At 40.1% G+C, this 15,789-nt stretch overlaps 1 long non-coding RNA gene across 1 annotated transcript in view; it reads right to left on the reverse strand.

Moving 5' to 3' along the window:
- Positions 1–972: 972 nt before the first annotated feature.
- LOC138155858 (uncharacterized) overlaps positions 973–15,789 on the reverse strand; it is a 33,088-nt gene continuing 18,271 nt past the window's right edge. The window contains exons 2-3 of the long non-coding RNA XR_011167008.1: positions 1,721–1,841; positions 973–1,101 (exon numbers count right to left, since the gene is read on the reverse strand). This is a non-coding gene — a long non-coding RNA (uncharacterized lncRNA). The remainder of the gene's footprint in view (positions 1,102–1,720; positions 1,842–15,789) is intronic.

Raw genomic sequence — 15,789 nt, forward strand, 5'->3', positions numbered from 1 at the left:
TTCAGCTACAGGCTCACCAGTTCTGTGAAAGAGAGCAATCCATCCATAAGAAAGTCCAGACATTGTATGGCAGGAGCAAACTCTTAATCCTGGTCCTTATACAAGCTAAGCTATTTTTTTCTTAAAAGATATTGAAACTATCCTGAAGATTTGCTTACCTTAAAGGCTTCAGGGCACTGATGTCTATGTCCTCTCAGATGCACCTTAGACAAGGAAGTTTTGCTCATTTGAATCAATTCAGGTTGTCCTTAATGTACTCTTGTTGAATTGGCTTCTCTTGCTATGGCTAACTAAATCTTGTTTTTTGAACTGTTGAATGGCATGGAAGTGTCTTATTTCATTCCAATATCAAATTTAAACTCCTAGGGTACTAACCAGAATCAGACCCAGCTTAGAACACCTTGCCCCCATAGGTGTGGGGAGGGAAGGTAGACCACAGGAAAGATGTATCATTGTATAACATGAGGATGGTTGGATGTGAAGGACCTGAGATTGAATGGGCTGGGAGCCCCTAGAGGACCTGGAAGTAAGACAAAGGGAGAAGAAACATATACTGTCGTGCATGTCAAAGGCCCATTCATCCTGTGTTAATTACATCTCTGTTTAGAAGATTGAAATGACTTTCTGCCGGGTGAAATTCAGGCAACAATGTAATGTGATGTAGTGGAAAGAGTAGAAGAGCCAGGGCTTCTGAGTTAAAATTGTAGATCTGACAGTATATGTGTGTAACCTTGCAAAAATCACTTAGCCTATATGGGCCTCAGTTTCCTCATCTAGGAAGCGCAGTATATAGAATGCTGGACCTGGAATTAGGAAAACTCATCTTCCTGAATTCAAATCTGGCCGCAGATATTTACTAGCTGTGTGACCCTGGGCAAGTCACCAACAAACATTACTAAGTAAATGTTATGTATAAGTCATTGTGTTAGGCTACAAAGACAAACACAAAAAATTCCTTGCCCTTAAGAAACTTATATTTTTATTGGGAAATTATTTCATGTACAAAGGTGAGAAAATTCGAAGTAATGTGAGGAGGGTAAGTGTGTCATCAATCCAGGGAAATCATGGGTGGCTTCACAGAGGAGGTGGTCCCTGAGCTGTCTTAAAAGAAAATCAGGACTCAGTAAGGCAGAGTTGAGAAAGCATTCCAGGAATGAGGAAATGGGAGGAAGGTGGTAGCTAGTGTGAATACACAGAGGATGATTGAGGGAATAGCCAGTAATTCAGGAAGGCTAGAATATAGAACTTGTGAAGTGATGGGAAATAGGACTGTAAAGATAAATTAGAACTAAATTGTAGAGGGCTTTTGTATTTATCTTGTATGTAATAAGGAGCCACAGAAGGGTTTTGAGCAGAGGTATAACACAGTAAGAGTTGGGGCTTAAGAAAATATTGGGGCAGCTTTGTGGAGGAGAGATTCTGGAGAGAAGGGATGGTAAACAGGAAGACCAATGCAAAAGCTACTATTAGTCCAGTTGAATGGTTAAGAGGGTCTAAACTAGGGTCATAGCACAGGCAGTAGAGACATGGGACAATGAGATGGATATTGTAAAGTTAGAATCAGTAAGGTTTGGCATCTGATTGGATAAGGGGGTTAAAGGAGTTAGGAGTCAAAGATGACTGAAATAATAAAAGTGATTGAAAGAAGACTAATAGTGCCCTTGTCTGAAAAGAAGTTTGGAGAAGGGAGAGGTTCAGAGGTAAAGATGATGAATCTTACTTTAGGAAGATGAAATGTTTTGGAATACCCAAGTAAATAGATTCAGCAGATCACTGGTGATGCAGGATTAGAACTCTTAGGGCTGGATTTGGAGTCATCTGAGCAGAAATGATCATTGAACCTGTGAGAACAAATAAGATCAGAGAGAGAGACAGAGAGTTAGAGGGACAAAGACAAAGAGAGAATATTCTATAGAAATTCATAGAAGGGTAGCAGTATATATAGCTTGATCAGGGGAGAATCAGAGAAAATTTCATGGTAAAAGGGCATTTGAGATAGATAATATTTTGACAGGCAGATGGGGGAGGGCAAAAGGCATTCCAGGAAGAGCTAATAACATGAGCAAAGGCATGGAGAAAGGAAAATGCAGGGTATGTTTGAGAAACATAGAGGAGACTAGTTTGGGGGAAGAGAGCCCCCAAACTATTATGTGTAGGAGCCCAGTAGAATATAAGGCTGGAGAAATAAGTTGAGATCACATTATAAAAAGCCTTGGGCACCAAAGACTTGTGATTTTACCTTCGAAGCAAAGAGGAATCATTAAAGTTTGGGGGTGAGAGATTAATATGATCCTGGCTGTAGTTTAGTAAGAGTCATCTGGTGGTGGCATGCAGTATGGATTAGAATTTGTGTCCCAAAATGACTCAGAAAGACTTATGAACTCTGACCCACGCAATGTTCAATCATGACTTCAGAAGACTGATGATGAATTCTGTTTCCCACCACTGGAGCAGAGGGGAGGTACAAAATAGGACATATTTTCAGACAGTCAATGTGACTTGATTTGTTTGACTAAATGTATTTTTTACAAAGGAAACATTCTATAGTGAAGGGAGATTAAGTAGGTAGTAATTTTGTTATTCAGTCATGTCCTATTCTTCATGACCCCATTTGGGTTTTTTGTTGTTGTTGGGTTTTAGGGTTTGAGATTTTGTTTTTTTTTTTTGCAAAGATAGTGCAGTGGCTTTCCATGTCCTTTTCCAGCTGATTTTACAGATTAGGAAACTGAGCAAACAGAGTTACAGCTAATAATTGTCTAAGGCCAGATTTGAACTCACAAAGAGGAGTCTTTCTCATTCCAGACCCAAAACTCTATCCACTATGCCACCTAGTGGCCAGAAAGTGAAACGTAAATAAAAGTGTGGATTTAGCAATGAGAGTGGTGATGCAAAAGAAAAATGTTAAGAAAACATTAATACACACACACACACACACACACACACACACAAGAGACCCAAAGGTAGTTCAGAAGTGGACACTGACAAGCAGGAAAATTTTCTTACATTTTCTTAAATCTAATATGACCTCTTTTTAAAAGGCAGATTTCCAGGAAAGAAATAAACAGCTTCATACACAATCCTTTTTTTCTGTTCTTTGTATATTGAAATGTTGATGTATGTTGGTGTTTTTTAAATTTATAATATAAAAAAAAATCTGTGTGCTTACAGCAGCACATTTAGCAGAATTTAATTCTTGACTTCAGATGGGAAGGACCTCTGCTCTTCATCCTCAGCTACTCACTCAGTCTGATATGCATTTGGAAGACTTGGCTACATAAAAAAAAATACTGAGGATGTTTTCTTTAGATGAAACATAGACTAAGAAGTCCTTTCATTTGGGGGGAAGGAATTATAACAACAGAATGTGCCTTATTACTGGAGATCTGTCCTTTTTGTGATTAACAGATGGTAAATTGGCCCGTTTTCTTGGCATGTGGAATTCAAACTGGAGGGATCTTACAGATCGTTTACTACAAAACCCTCCTTTTTTTTTCAGAGAAAGAAACTGAGGCCTGTTCTATCATGTTCAGAAACCAGCTGAAAGCAATTAGGTCTGACTCACATTTTAATACTGAATCCAGGTTTACAAAGCAATTTCCTCCCAACACTGTGGTGTGCAGGGCAGGGTGGGTATTACCGGGCAAATCTCAATTGTCAAGAGATTGATTATTTAGGGCATGGATTCTCTGGGTCCCTTACTCCTCCTTCACCTCCTCTCCTTTATCTATCTTCTGGTCATTTCATGCCTTGTTAGGACAATCCCCAAAAGGGAAACCAAATAAAACTGAAATTTAGCAAGAGCCCAGAGAATAGCACCCACAATCATGAAAGTCCTTGAGTCAATGTTATATGGGAAGTAGTTGAAAGAATTGAGGATGTTTAGTCTGGAGAAGAGAAGATTCAGGGAGGAACCTGATCATTTTCTGCAAATCTTTGCTGGCTGTCATGTGGAATAGGATCATACTTGTCCTGTTTGGCCCCAGTGTGTGGAAGTTACAAAGCAACAGATTTAGGCTTGATGTCACAAAAAACTTCCTAACAATTAGACCTTACAGTCAGCGAGCACTTACTATGTATTAGACACTGTATTAAGCACTGGGGTTACAAAGAAAAGGTGAAATAGAGCCTCTGACCTCAAAGAGCTTACATTTTAATGGGGAATACAATAGAGAAATAACTAGGTATGTATAAAATATACATATATGCATATATACACATATGTATATATAAGTGTGCATATATAATATATGTATGTCTATATAATGAATTATATCTACAGATAGAGAAAAGAAGAGACAGTGGTTTGTGGGAGAGGAGGCAGAAAGTGGGAAAAGCTTCCTGAAGAAGATGAGATTTGAGTTGAGTCTAGAAGGAAGCCAAGGAAACCAGGAGGGAGAGGAAAAGAGGGTGAGCATGTCAGGCATAGGAGACAGACAATGAAAATGCAAAATTGGGAGATGGTGTGTCCTGAGGGAGAAATAGTGAGGAGGGCAGTGTCAGCAGATCACAGAATGTGTGGGGGAGGGTAAAGTCTAAGAAGACTGGGACGGTGGGAGAGGTCTTGGCTGGGAAGGGCTTTCAATCACTGCAGAGCATTCGATGCCCCAAGTGGCATAGGCTACCTTGGGAGGCAGTGGATCCCATCTCCTTGGCAGTCTCCAAGCCCAAGCCAGATGACCATTCATCAGCTACACGATGGTGCTGATACCTTCTGTGTTAGACCAGATAGCTGCTGAGGTCCCTTCTGCTTCTCTGATTCCCATGGTTTCTATGTAGCAACCAGAACTTTTGTGGTAGACAAAATGTAGCTCCAAAAGGCAGTAAAAAAAAGGCATTTAGAAAAATGCAGTGGTTTTGTTGCTCGGGGAAGTAGGGCAAAGCCTGTCAGCCATTTTTAGTCTCCTCCACGAGGCCCAGCCCCTGTGATTTGAATAGAACGTGAGGGATGGTAAGCAATCTCTAACACAGTTCGTCAGTGATCTTTCTCTGTGTGTTTCCTTCCCTAAGTCTGTAGTGGTTGTTTGTGGAGAGTGCACCCCTATACGTAGGAGAGAGTTCTTTGTATGAGGGAGATCTTTTCTTGTCACGATTTCATAGCAATCAACCTACATTTATTAAGTTAACAACACCAGGCACTGTTAAACCCTAAAGCAAAAGATAGTACCTGACCTGAAGGAGCTTGCCATCTAATGCTGTTCAATGAAATGTCTTTGTCTTTAAGCTAATGTCCTCTGTCTGGTTGTGTTTCTGACCTATGGGGGATACTGACCCAGGGAGTGGTTTGTACCTGGGGCAGCTTTCTGGAAGCCCATGTAGGCAGGACCAGGAAATACATCCCTATTTGTCATCTCCAATCAAAAGTTTTGGTGGGGGAAAGGTTGAAACTGCTGACTAAATTAGGCACTTGTGTTATTTTTTATCTTGATTATCCAAATCATTCTATCCTCAGATCCTCCTTCCTTCTCCCTATTTTTCCATCTTATATGATGGATGGAGTGGCCAGCCCTTTATGACCCTGTTCCTCCACAACAGGTTATGAATAGATGGAGAGTGGACTTCTATGATCTAAATGAATCAGAATTAAAATCTTTGACATCTCTCTTATTATTATCAATAATAATAGATGAGCCTACATTTTAATCTTTTTATTTCATTATTAAAAAGGCGTTTTGTCCACATGTGAATCAATTTGTCCCAGAACAGATTCTAACTCAGCAAACACTTATTAAGCTCCTACTTTGTACCAGGCACAGTGCTAAGTACTTTGGACACAAAGAAAGGTAACAGATAGTCCCTGTTTCATATTTTAATGGGGGAGATGACATGCAAACAACTATGCACAAACAAGCTATGTACGGGATAAATCAGGAAATAATCAACAGTGGGAAGGCACTGAATTAGGAGGGGTCAGGAGAGGTTTCTTGTAGAAGGTGGGATTTTAGCTGGGACCTGGGAAAGCCAAGGAAGTCAGAAGACAGATGAGGGAGGAGAGAATTCCAGGCATGAGGGACAGCCAGTGATAATGCCTGGAGCTGGAAGACAGAATGTCTAGAAACAGCCAGGAAGCCAGTGTCTCTAGAACACAGAGTACTTACTGTATGTGAATGAGTGGAAGATGTAAGAAGACTGGAGGTGGGTGGGCGGGATAGCAGGTCACGAAGGACTTTGTATGCCAGACAGAGGATTTTATATTTGATCCTGGAGATGATAAGGCATCACTGGAACTGAATGAATGGAGGAGAGGTGGGGATGGGACATGGTCAGCCCTTCAGTTTAGGAAGACCTTTTTGACAGCTGGTAGAAGACGGATTGGAGTGGGCAGAAATTCTTCCTCCCTTCCTTCATTCCTTCCTTCCTTCCTTCTTTCCTTCCTTCCTTCCTTCCTTCCTTCCTTCCTTCCTTCCTTCCTTCCTTCCTTCCTTCCTTCCTTCCTTCCTTCCTTCCTTCTTTCCTCCCTCCCTTCTTTTCTTCCCCAAAGTCACACAGCTAATAAGTGCCAGAGCTAGGATTCAAACCCTGATCTCTCTAGATTCTAAGACCAGTATGCAGCCTACATAGCCTTGAGCAAACAACTTTAACCAATGTTAACCAACCACCAAGCACTAATGTCTATGTTCTAAGCAAAATGCTAGGTTCTGTGAATACAAAGATAAAAGTGAAACAGTCCCTGCCCTCAAGGAGCTTACATTCTAACATGGTGGAAAACATTACATATACAAATAAGTATATAATATATACAGAATCAATACTAGGCAGCTCTGGGAGGGAGGGCGCTAGAGAGGAGATATCAAGGAAATTTATTTGGAAGGTAGTATCTGAGCTTAATGTTGAAGCAAACTAGGAATCCCAATAGTCAAAGATGAGGAGGGAGTGAATTCCAGGTATGGTGGGACAGCCAGTGCAAAGGTAATAGAGATAGGAGACAGGGCCTAGGTCACTAGGGCTGGATCACAGGATGAATGAAGGTCGTAATGAGTCAGAAGATGGGAAAGGTGGGGAGGAGCCAGATTGTGAAGAGATTTGAGACAATAAGGAGCCACTGGACTTTATTGGAGTTAGGAGCATATGTGTCTATGTGTGTGTGAGACATGATTAGATTTGTGCTTTAGGAAATTACTTTGGATGCTCAGTTTTCCCACTGGTTAAGTAAGTTCCAGCATCAAGGTGGTGCAGTGTATAGTGAGCCAGGCCTGGAGTCAAGAAGACTTGAGTTCAAATCCAGTCCCAGACACTTGTTAGCTGTGTGATCCTGGGCAAGTCATTTAACCCTGTTGGTCTCGGTTTCCTCATCTGTAAAAAGAGTTAAAGAAGGAAATTGCAGTATCTCTGCCAAGAAAACCCTAAATTGGGTCATAAAGTGTAGAACATGGCTGAAGCAACTCAACAAAAACAATGAATAAGTTTAGTTTTTAAATGATTCCTAAGGTCCCTCTCAGTGAATGATTTCATGAATACCAACCCAGAAAGAATGCTGTGAGAGCTATTTGGTAAAGATTTGCTGAACATTTTTGCAATGAAGAGTGCTAGGTATTTTAATTTGCAATTGCAACATATAGGATCAGATTTTGAGTCAGCATAATTATAGTGAATTGTGGCTGGATATCCGCTCCAGGAGGCTTATTCACACTTGTATGTGTAGACCTGTTCAGCAGGCAGCAACAGCCTTTGCTGATATAAGATGGACAAATCAGAGTAGGTCGACAGAGAGAAGCGGGGGGCTAGACATTCCTTGGTTCCTTGTCATATATATGGAACCTCTTTATGTCTTTCATGAGGATCTCAAAAGTTAAGGAACTGAGCAGATAACAAAGTTGATCCCTGGAAACCTGACTTCATTGGGGCTTGATCAAGGATTCATGATGGGGAATGCTGATGAAGATAAACTGTAGGAGTTAGAACCAGACTGTGGATGGCCTTGAAAGTCACTCCCTCAAAAAAAAAAAAGTCACTCCCTCAATGAGCCTTCCAGGATCCCTCCTAAACAGAAGTGGTTTCTCCTTCCATTGAACCAACACTCCCTCCATCCCTACAGCCATTTCTACTACTTCATATTTCTTTATTACTTAATTTCATGTTTCAGTTATTTGGGTACATGTCATCTCATAAACTATTTGGTAAGCTTCTTGAGGGCAAGGACATGTTTCAATACTTCAAGGATTTGTGATTTCATTGACATGGCTGCTCCTGCACTGATACCGACTGCAAACCCTCTATGGCTTCGTTTATGCTCTTTATGGCTTTCTGCGATTAGGAAAAAAAATCTAACCTGTGGCTTACCTGGTTTAGGGAATAGGTTGGGGGGGGGGTGTCTCTCTAAAATTAGTTAATACTGCGAGCCAAGCCTGACTCAAGCCAGTATGGTTCTTTAAGTTAGGAAGTGAAACAAAATGAAATACTTATAGACTATCTAATATTTAACAAAGAAAGATTTATTTAACCATAGCAGAGAAAGGATATTCAGCAAGGATATAAAACTGATTCTTTGGGGGCAGCTTCCCTGATTCTCTACTGCCACATTGGTCTGCTGGTCAGAAGTCTAAGGAAGGAGCTCCTGACTCCTCCTGCACTTAGAACACCAGGAAGTTATGTCAGTGATCTGAGTTTTACTTCCCCAGAACAATTAAGACAGTTTTAACACCTTTTAAAGAGAAATTACTCTACACAAATATTTGTATGTATTCGTAGCTAGATACATCCATCATCAGGTATGTACTGGGAGTCTCTGTAGCTTAGTGCTATCATTTCCTTTGGGAGCCCAGGTTCACCTTCAGATCTACAAAGAGGTGTCAGAGGAGAACTTTAGTGGAATGTGTGGGCTGTGTCTTATTTGGTTTTATATCTCCTCTATGTTCTATGTGTTCAGCACAGTGCTTTGGGTAATCACCTCTCATCAACCCTGGAGCCCTTGCATACAGTGGCTCTTTCTAAATTACCCCCCAGATCCCTGACACTATTAGGGTAATTGTCCATTTAACCCTACTGTTCACAAGCTCCCATCAATACTTTTTTTTATCAAGTCAAACCCAATGACCGCAAATTTAAAGCAGACATTTAAACAAACAGAAAGAATAATATGTAATAACACACAATTAGAATGGGTATTAAACTCTCCCAACACTCATCCTCAAATGGCTGCCATCTACCCCACCCCCATATACCATCATGTATATTCCAGGGAGCACAAGTGTTCTTTCTAATTAATACTTCAGTCTCCCTAACACTGTGGGAGGCAGTTACATCAGCTGCTCACAGCAGGTATACCAGGCTCTCTGTGACTCCAGGTCCCACTAATTCCCTCCCTTCCTAGCTCAGCACCTGTCTCTTTCTGTCTATCTGCCTCTCTGTTTCTCTGTCTCTCTCTGTCTCTATCTCTCTGTGTGTCTCTGTCTGTTTCTCTGTCTCTATCTCTGTGTGTCTCTGTCTCTCTGTTTCTGTCTCTGTCTGTCTGTGTCCCTTTTTCCCTATCTCTGTCTCTGTCTCTGTCTGTCTCTGTCTCTGTGTCTCTGTCTCTCTTTCTCTCCCTCCCCACCCCCCATTTCTCCTCCATTCCTTCTATGACCACTCCCCTCAAGGACTCAACAGAGTGACCAGTATCTTACCTTGAAAGCAAAAGAAAACACCGAACTTAAGTGGGTCATGATACCAATTACTTCAGATGGGTACAGAAGCATTCAATGAAACCATCTCATCTAACTACCTAAGGGGAGACCCAGAAAGTTGAGCTGATTTGTCTAAGGTCAAACAGATAGGATTAAAATTGAGAAACTCTATTTATGGACTTCTTTTTTTTTTAAACTATTTATTCCATAATGTCACAAACGCATTCCGTGCTAAACAATGAATCCCATTTCTCTGAAAGTTCATAGGACTAAAATCAATAATCTAATATTTTTTTTTCAGAAGTGGTAGCCCAAGTCTTTATGTATTTCCTCCCTTGAGGGATAATGATAGGGTAGATATGAGATAAGAAGTGGCAGAAGTGTGTTTGTGTATCAAAGATAGCCTCCTCTTTTAACCCCCATCAAGGAAATGATCTGCCAGCACTGGATGCAGAACAGAAAGAATTCAGGCAATTGAAGGATAATGGAAAGGGTTTTCTCCACCAATGTGTAAAATGCAAATAAAGAGGAGCCAAGAAGTAGACAAGAGACAGAGATAGACAGAGACAGAGAGCGACAGGAAGGGAAAGACAGAGAGAGAGAGAAAAGAGGAGCCAGGTGCTGAACTGAGGAGGGAGGGAGAAAGTGGGACCTGGAGCTACAGGGAGGGGAAAATTGCTCTCTCATGTTCAAGCACAGGTTGGCAACGAATACCGTAGAACAACAAAATAAGCTGTAATAATAGCTAGCATTTACATAGCTTTTTAATATTTTCAAAGCACTTTACAAATATTATTTTATTTGATCTTCCCAAGAAGATTAACCTAGGTTAACTCCATTTTACAATTGAGTTGCTGAGGCAAAGAGAGGTGAAGGGACCAGCCCAGTGTCACAGGGCTATGCTAGTCTAAGATTGAGATATGAACTCTGGCCTCCCTTACTCCTGGGTCTGGCATTCTACACATTGTACCACCTAGCTGCCCTACAAGAGCTTTAAGAAAAGATTTATGTGAAACAACAAGAATATCAAAGAAAAGATAAAAAAACATCTGCTTAAAGTGCAGGAGACTGTGAAAGCAAATGAGGGAGAAAAAGCCAGACTACTCAATTCTGATTTTGCTTCCCATTAGGAAGGGTAGGACAAAAATGGTCTACAACGACTTCAGAAAGGCAGCATGATATGCTGGAAAGAATGCTGGATTTAAAGTCACAGGACCTGAGTTTTAATCCTGACCCTTCAGCTTACTTCTTGTGTGACCTTGGGCAAGTTACTACTTCTCTGGGCCTCAGAACACTAATCTTTGAAAAATGAGGGGGTTACAAAGGATTCATGATAAAAAATGCTATCAGCTTCCAGAGAAAGAACTGATGTCTGAATATCGACTGAAGCATGCTATTTTTCCCTTCCTTCCTTCCTTCCTTCCTTCCTTCCTTCCTTCCTTCCTTCCTTCCTTCCTTCCTTCTTTCCTTCCTTCCTTCCTACCTTCCTTCCTTCCTTTCTCTTTCTTTTTGAGTCTTCTTGCACAAAGTGCCAAAAAGGAAGTATTTAACATGATTGCACATATATAACCAGTATCAGATTGCTTACCATCTCAGGGAGGAGGAGAAGAGCAAAGAAGGGATAGAATTTGGAACTCAAAACTTAAAAAAATAAAACAACAAATGCTAAAAATTGTTTTTTAGCAGGCAGCTAGGCAGTGCAGTCAGAGTCAGACAGCCCTGGAGTCAGAAAGACCAGAGTTCAAATCCTACCTCAGACACTTACTGATTGTGTAACCCCAGGCAGGTCACTTAACCCCAATTTCCTCACCCCCAAAATTGTTTTACAAGTAATTGGGGGGAGATGAAATATTGTTTAAAAAAAAGAAAAGAAAAATTAGGGGGTTGGATTAGATGACTCCTTCTGTCCCTTCTGGCTCTAAATCTAAAATCTTATAATCCTATGAAATCCAAGAAAAATAAGGTGATGGTGAAAGAAAAATTAGCTGCTCTCAATGAATGTCAGTCTCTAGATCTAAATGAACTATATCCTAGGATAAAGAATTTAAAGAACTGAAGAATAGGATTGTCCAGATCACTGTCAATGATCTTTGAAAAACCACATAACAAAAGGGCTGCTCCATGATTGGAGAAGAGCAAAAGCTTATTTTTTCACAAAAAGGGATAGGGTAGAATCTTCCAACTATAGGCAGGAGTGCTTGGCTTGGATTTTCTGCAAAAATGGTAGAAAGAACCTTGGAGATTTTCTAGGCCAACCCTTTCATTTTGCAAATGAAGACATGAAGGCCAAGATTGGCCCAAGATCACACAGCTAATTATGCCACAGAAAAACTCAGGTCTCCTCATTTCAAGTCCAAAACTCTTTGCCCGACACCCTACCCATTTTCCTTTAATTGCAATAATTAAACTACACTTAAATATTCTATATGTAGCTTATGGCTCAGAATTCTAAGTTCTAGGTTTATAAAGTCTAGGTTAAATTTTTTAGATTTTTTTTTTAAAAAATCATAACTCTTTGTCTAGCATTGTCTCTACCCTGAATTCCTCTAAGAGCCTAAAAATATAATGCATGGCTAGATCTTCACTGATATGGATAAAAGGGCTCTCAGTTCCCATACAAGTATTCCGGGTAACAACGCATGTTAGATATAGAACAATCTTTATTTTATACACAGATCCAAGATCTTAATGATCTTTTAAAAGGTTTTAGGAACTCTCATCACTACCATCCCCCCAATAGCCAAGGATTCAGAAATTCCTAGAACTCAGTCTGCCATTTCTGTGATGGAGCTTTTTTGTCACTATCTCTCTATCTCCTGGGCCAGGATTTTGGAATCTAAGAATTCTTGTTACTCTATAAATTCCCTTGGATGCTGCTATGTTTAGGTTGAGATACTCAGTCTTCACTGAAAGTCAATTTTGGGTATTGGAAGAGGCGTTGATATTGGGGGATGCCCTTGGTCCTTGGAAGGCTGTGCCAATATACAGACTCAACCCCCAGGAGCAGAAGTTTGCTCTCACCTCTCTCATTGGATCACTCTGAACACTTGGTGGCTCTGATTTACAATGGCCTGAGCCAATCAAATCATCCCCCAGAAAATGACATACTCAATGTGCTATGAATGGATAGACAAGCACCCAGGCCTAGAAAATGGATTCAATTCTTTCAACAAAGTTGTTAATGGGCAGAACCCATACCCTCCATAGGGAGAAGCAATTAAAGTCCCAAACAAAGGCTCATCTTCCTTAAATTACCAAGTAGACCAGGCTGTCTTGATGAGCTCTCTACATATAATTCAGAATTTTCACAAATGTAGACCTCTTCCAGTTAGTAAGATTTATAGTATTCCAGATATTAACAAAAGAAGGGGCAAGAGCTGATGTCTGAACTTCTCAGTTCAGAAATGATTGAATTTTTCTGTCTTGGAGCATTTAAGCAGAAGAGTGAAACGAAGTATTACTTAGCAGCCCAAGGCATTTAATAAAAGACCTTTTACTTCTCAGCTGACAGTTCAAAATATTGCCAGGATCTTCAGGGAATTATCCAGCCAATATTATTTCACTGATCTATACAAACTTCTAATCTCCTTCTTTTCAATAACTTCCAGCTGAAACTCAGTACAGTAAAACCTGAAAATGGCAGAAAGTTAATGCTCTTTCTCATTATCTATGTAATATATTTTATATGTATATAGTGTATGTGTGTATATAAACATATATAATCTAGAGTATATTATTAAAGGGATGATATCTGAGAATTTCGAAAGGGAAAGTGGTGATCATTAAGAGCCAGTGTGGGTTCATCAAGAACAGATCAAATGAGAAAAGCCTTATTTCCTTTTTCCATAGGGCTCCCAGTCTAATATGGGAGAAGGACATAGACGTGGATTTTAGGAAGGCATTTGATGGTTTCTTTTAATTGTTTTGTGAACATGAAGGAAGAAGGTTGAGCAGAAGATAAGCCAGGTAGATTCATAACTTGTAGTTTAACTAAACCCAAAGGGTAGTGATTAATGAATTGATGATAACCTGAAGACCTCTAGGTAGTAATGGAAGTTCTCTGTCCTTCTTCCTCTGATGCTCACCATTTTTATCAATGAGTTGGCATAAATGTGATAATGGAAAGCTGAGAAAAATAGCTAACACATCAAATGGCAGAATCATGGTCTAATATGATCTCAATTAACTAGAATGATAGGCCAAAGCTAGTAAAATTGAATTTAATATGGGAAAATTTTTTGAAGTGTAGCTAGAAAACAAGAAGCTGGAAAGAGCATTGGATTTGAAGTTAGAAGGTCTTTGAATACTGACTCTTCCACTTACTAAGCAGAGTGAACTTGAACAAGTTACTGTTGTCTTTATATCCCTGATATAAAAAATGAGTAGAACTGTAGTTGGAAGAGACTTGAGAGGTCCAGCCTCCATATTTTAATAATAATAGATAGCACTTAAATAGCAGTTTAATGTTTGCAAAACACTTTATATACATTTTTTATTTGATCCTCACAATAACCCTTTGAGGTAGATACTATTATTATCCCCATTTTACAGAGGGCGAAACTGAGGCCAAGGAAAGTTAAATTACTTGGCCAAGTTCACACAGGTAGTTCCTAAGGTGATTTTGAACCCAGGAATTCAAGAATCATCAATTATTCTAGTGGATCATTCTACCTCTCTGATGATTAGATGATCTTTGAGTTTCAGCTTTAAAATTCTATTATCCTATGTGAAGACCACCTGGGGCAGGTTTTATAGAAGTATGAACTCTGTGTGGGTTAACATGGCAACAACAACAAAAATAACATAACCTTTTTCATGGTTGTTAAGTCATGTCCAACTCTTCATGACCCTATTTGGGGTTTTCTTGGAAAAGATACTGGAGTGGTTTGCCATTTCCTTCTCCAGCTCATTTTACAGATGAGGAATTAAGGCAAACCGGTTAAGAGACTTGCCCAGGATCACACAGTTAAAAGCACCTGAGGTTGGATTTGAATTCAAGAAGATAAGTCTTACTGACTCCAGGGATGGTACTCTGTCCACTGCGCCACCTAGCTGCCCCAGTGTAACCTTAAGATATAATAATAACAATGGTAACTAGGATAATGGAATTGATAGTTTGACTGTACTTTGTCCTAGTCAGATCACATCTAGAACACTGTATTCATTTCTGTCAGTAAATCAACAAATATTTGTTTGGTTTTTTGTTTTTGTTTTAGAAGTCTGGGTCACCCTATCCACCCTAAGCTGGAAGTATTAGAGGGCACTTCAGGGCCCAATTCTACTGCATATCAGCATGGAAGATTTGACTTCCTCAGTTTCCACACTGGGTTGGTTTGCCCTTCCTGAGGCAGCCTCGTTGCCCCCTTGTCTTAGAGAATTACTAAACTGGATCCAGACTTAGTACAGACAGGCAACTGGTTTTTGCCCTACTTCAGTTAAGGACACCAGAGCTCAAGTGATCCACCAGCCTCAGCTTCCCCGAGTAGCAGGGATTACAGACATGTATCACATGTACCACATTTGGCCTTTTTTTTTTCTTTAAGTCAAGCAATAATTAAGCAATTACTATGGGTCAGGTACTTCCTAAGCACTTAGTAGGGCAAAAACACAGCCTCTGCCCCCCCCCAAGACATCACATTCTAATAGAAGAAACATAATTGTTATATACATATAATAAGATAATAATAATTATGTACACATGAGACATATTCAGTGCAAATGGTAGGCAATCTCAGAAGGAAGATACTAGCAAGTAGGGAGGTGGCCTAGAAAACTGGGAAAGGCCTCCTGTAGTGGGTGAGATCTGAATTAAGCCAGAGAAGTGAGGAGGTAGAGGTGAGGAGGGAGAAATTTCCAGCAATGGAGGCCAGCCAATACAACAACATGGAATCTGGAAATGAAGTGCTGAGTGTGACAAACAGCATGAAGATCACTGTGTCTAGATTGTACCATGCATAGAAGGGAGGAAAAGTATAAGAAGACCAGAAAGGAAGTTGTAATGGCAAGCACAGAAGTAGTTCACACTTTGTTTCAGCTATTGAATAAACACTTTTTTTCGGTTCAAGTTTCTTTTGAGCTTTGTATCAAGTCTGAAAGAAGATTTTCTGGTTGTATTTTTACAGAAGTCCTGGAGGAGAGTTTTGGAGGTCCTGGGACTTTACTGATGATTTGTGCTGATTTCTTGGACCTT

The sequence above is a fragment of the Petaurus breviceps genome, unplaced genomic scaffold (genome assembly GCF_028583685.1).
Source record: "Petaurus breviceps papuanus isolate PSGF00001 unplaced genomic scaffold, PetGlider_PUasm1.0 98, whole genome shotgun sequence".
Taxonomy (NCBI): domain Eukaryota; kingdom Metazoa; phylum Chordata; class Mammalia; order Diprotodontia; family Petauridae; genus Petaurus; species Petaurus breviceps.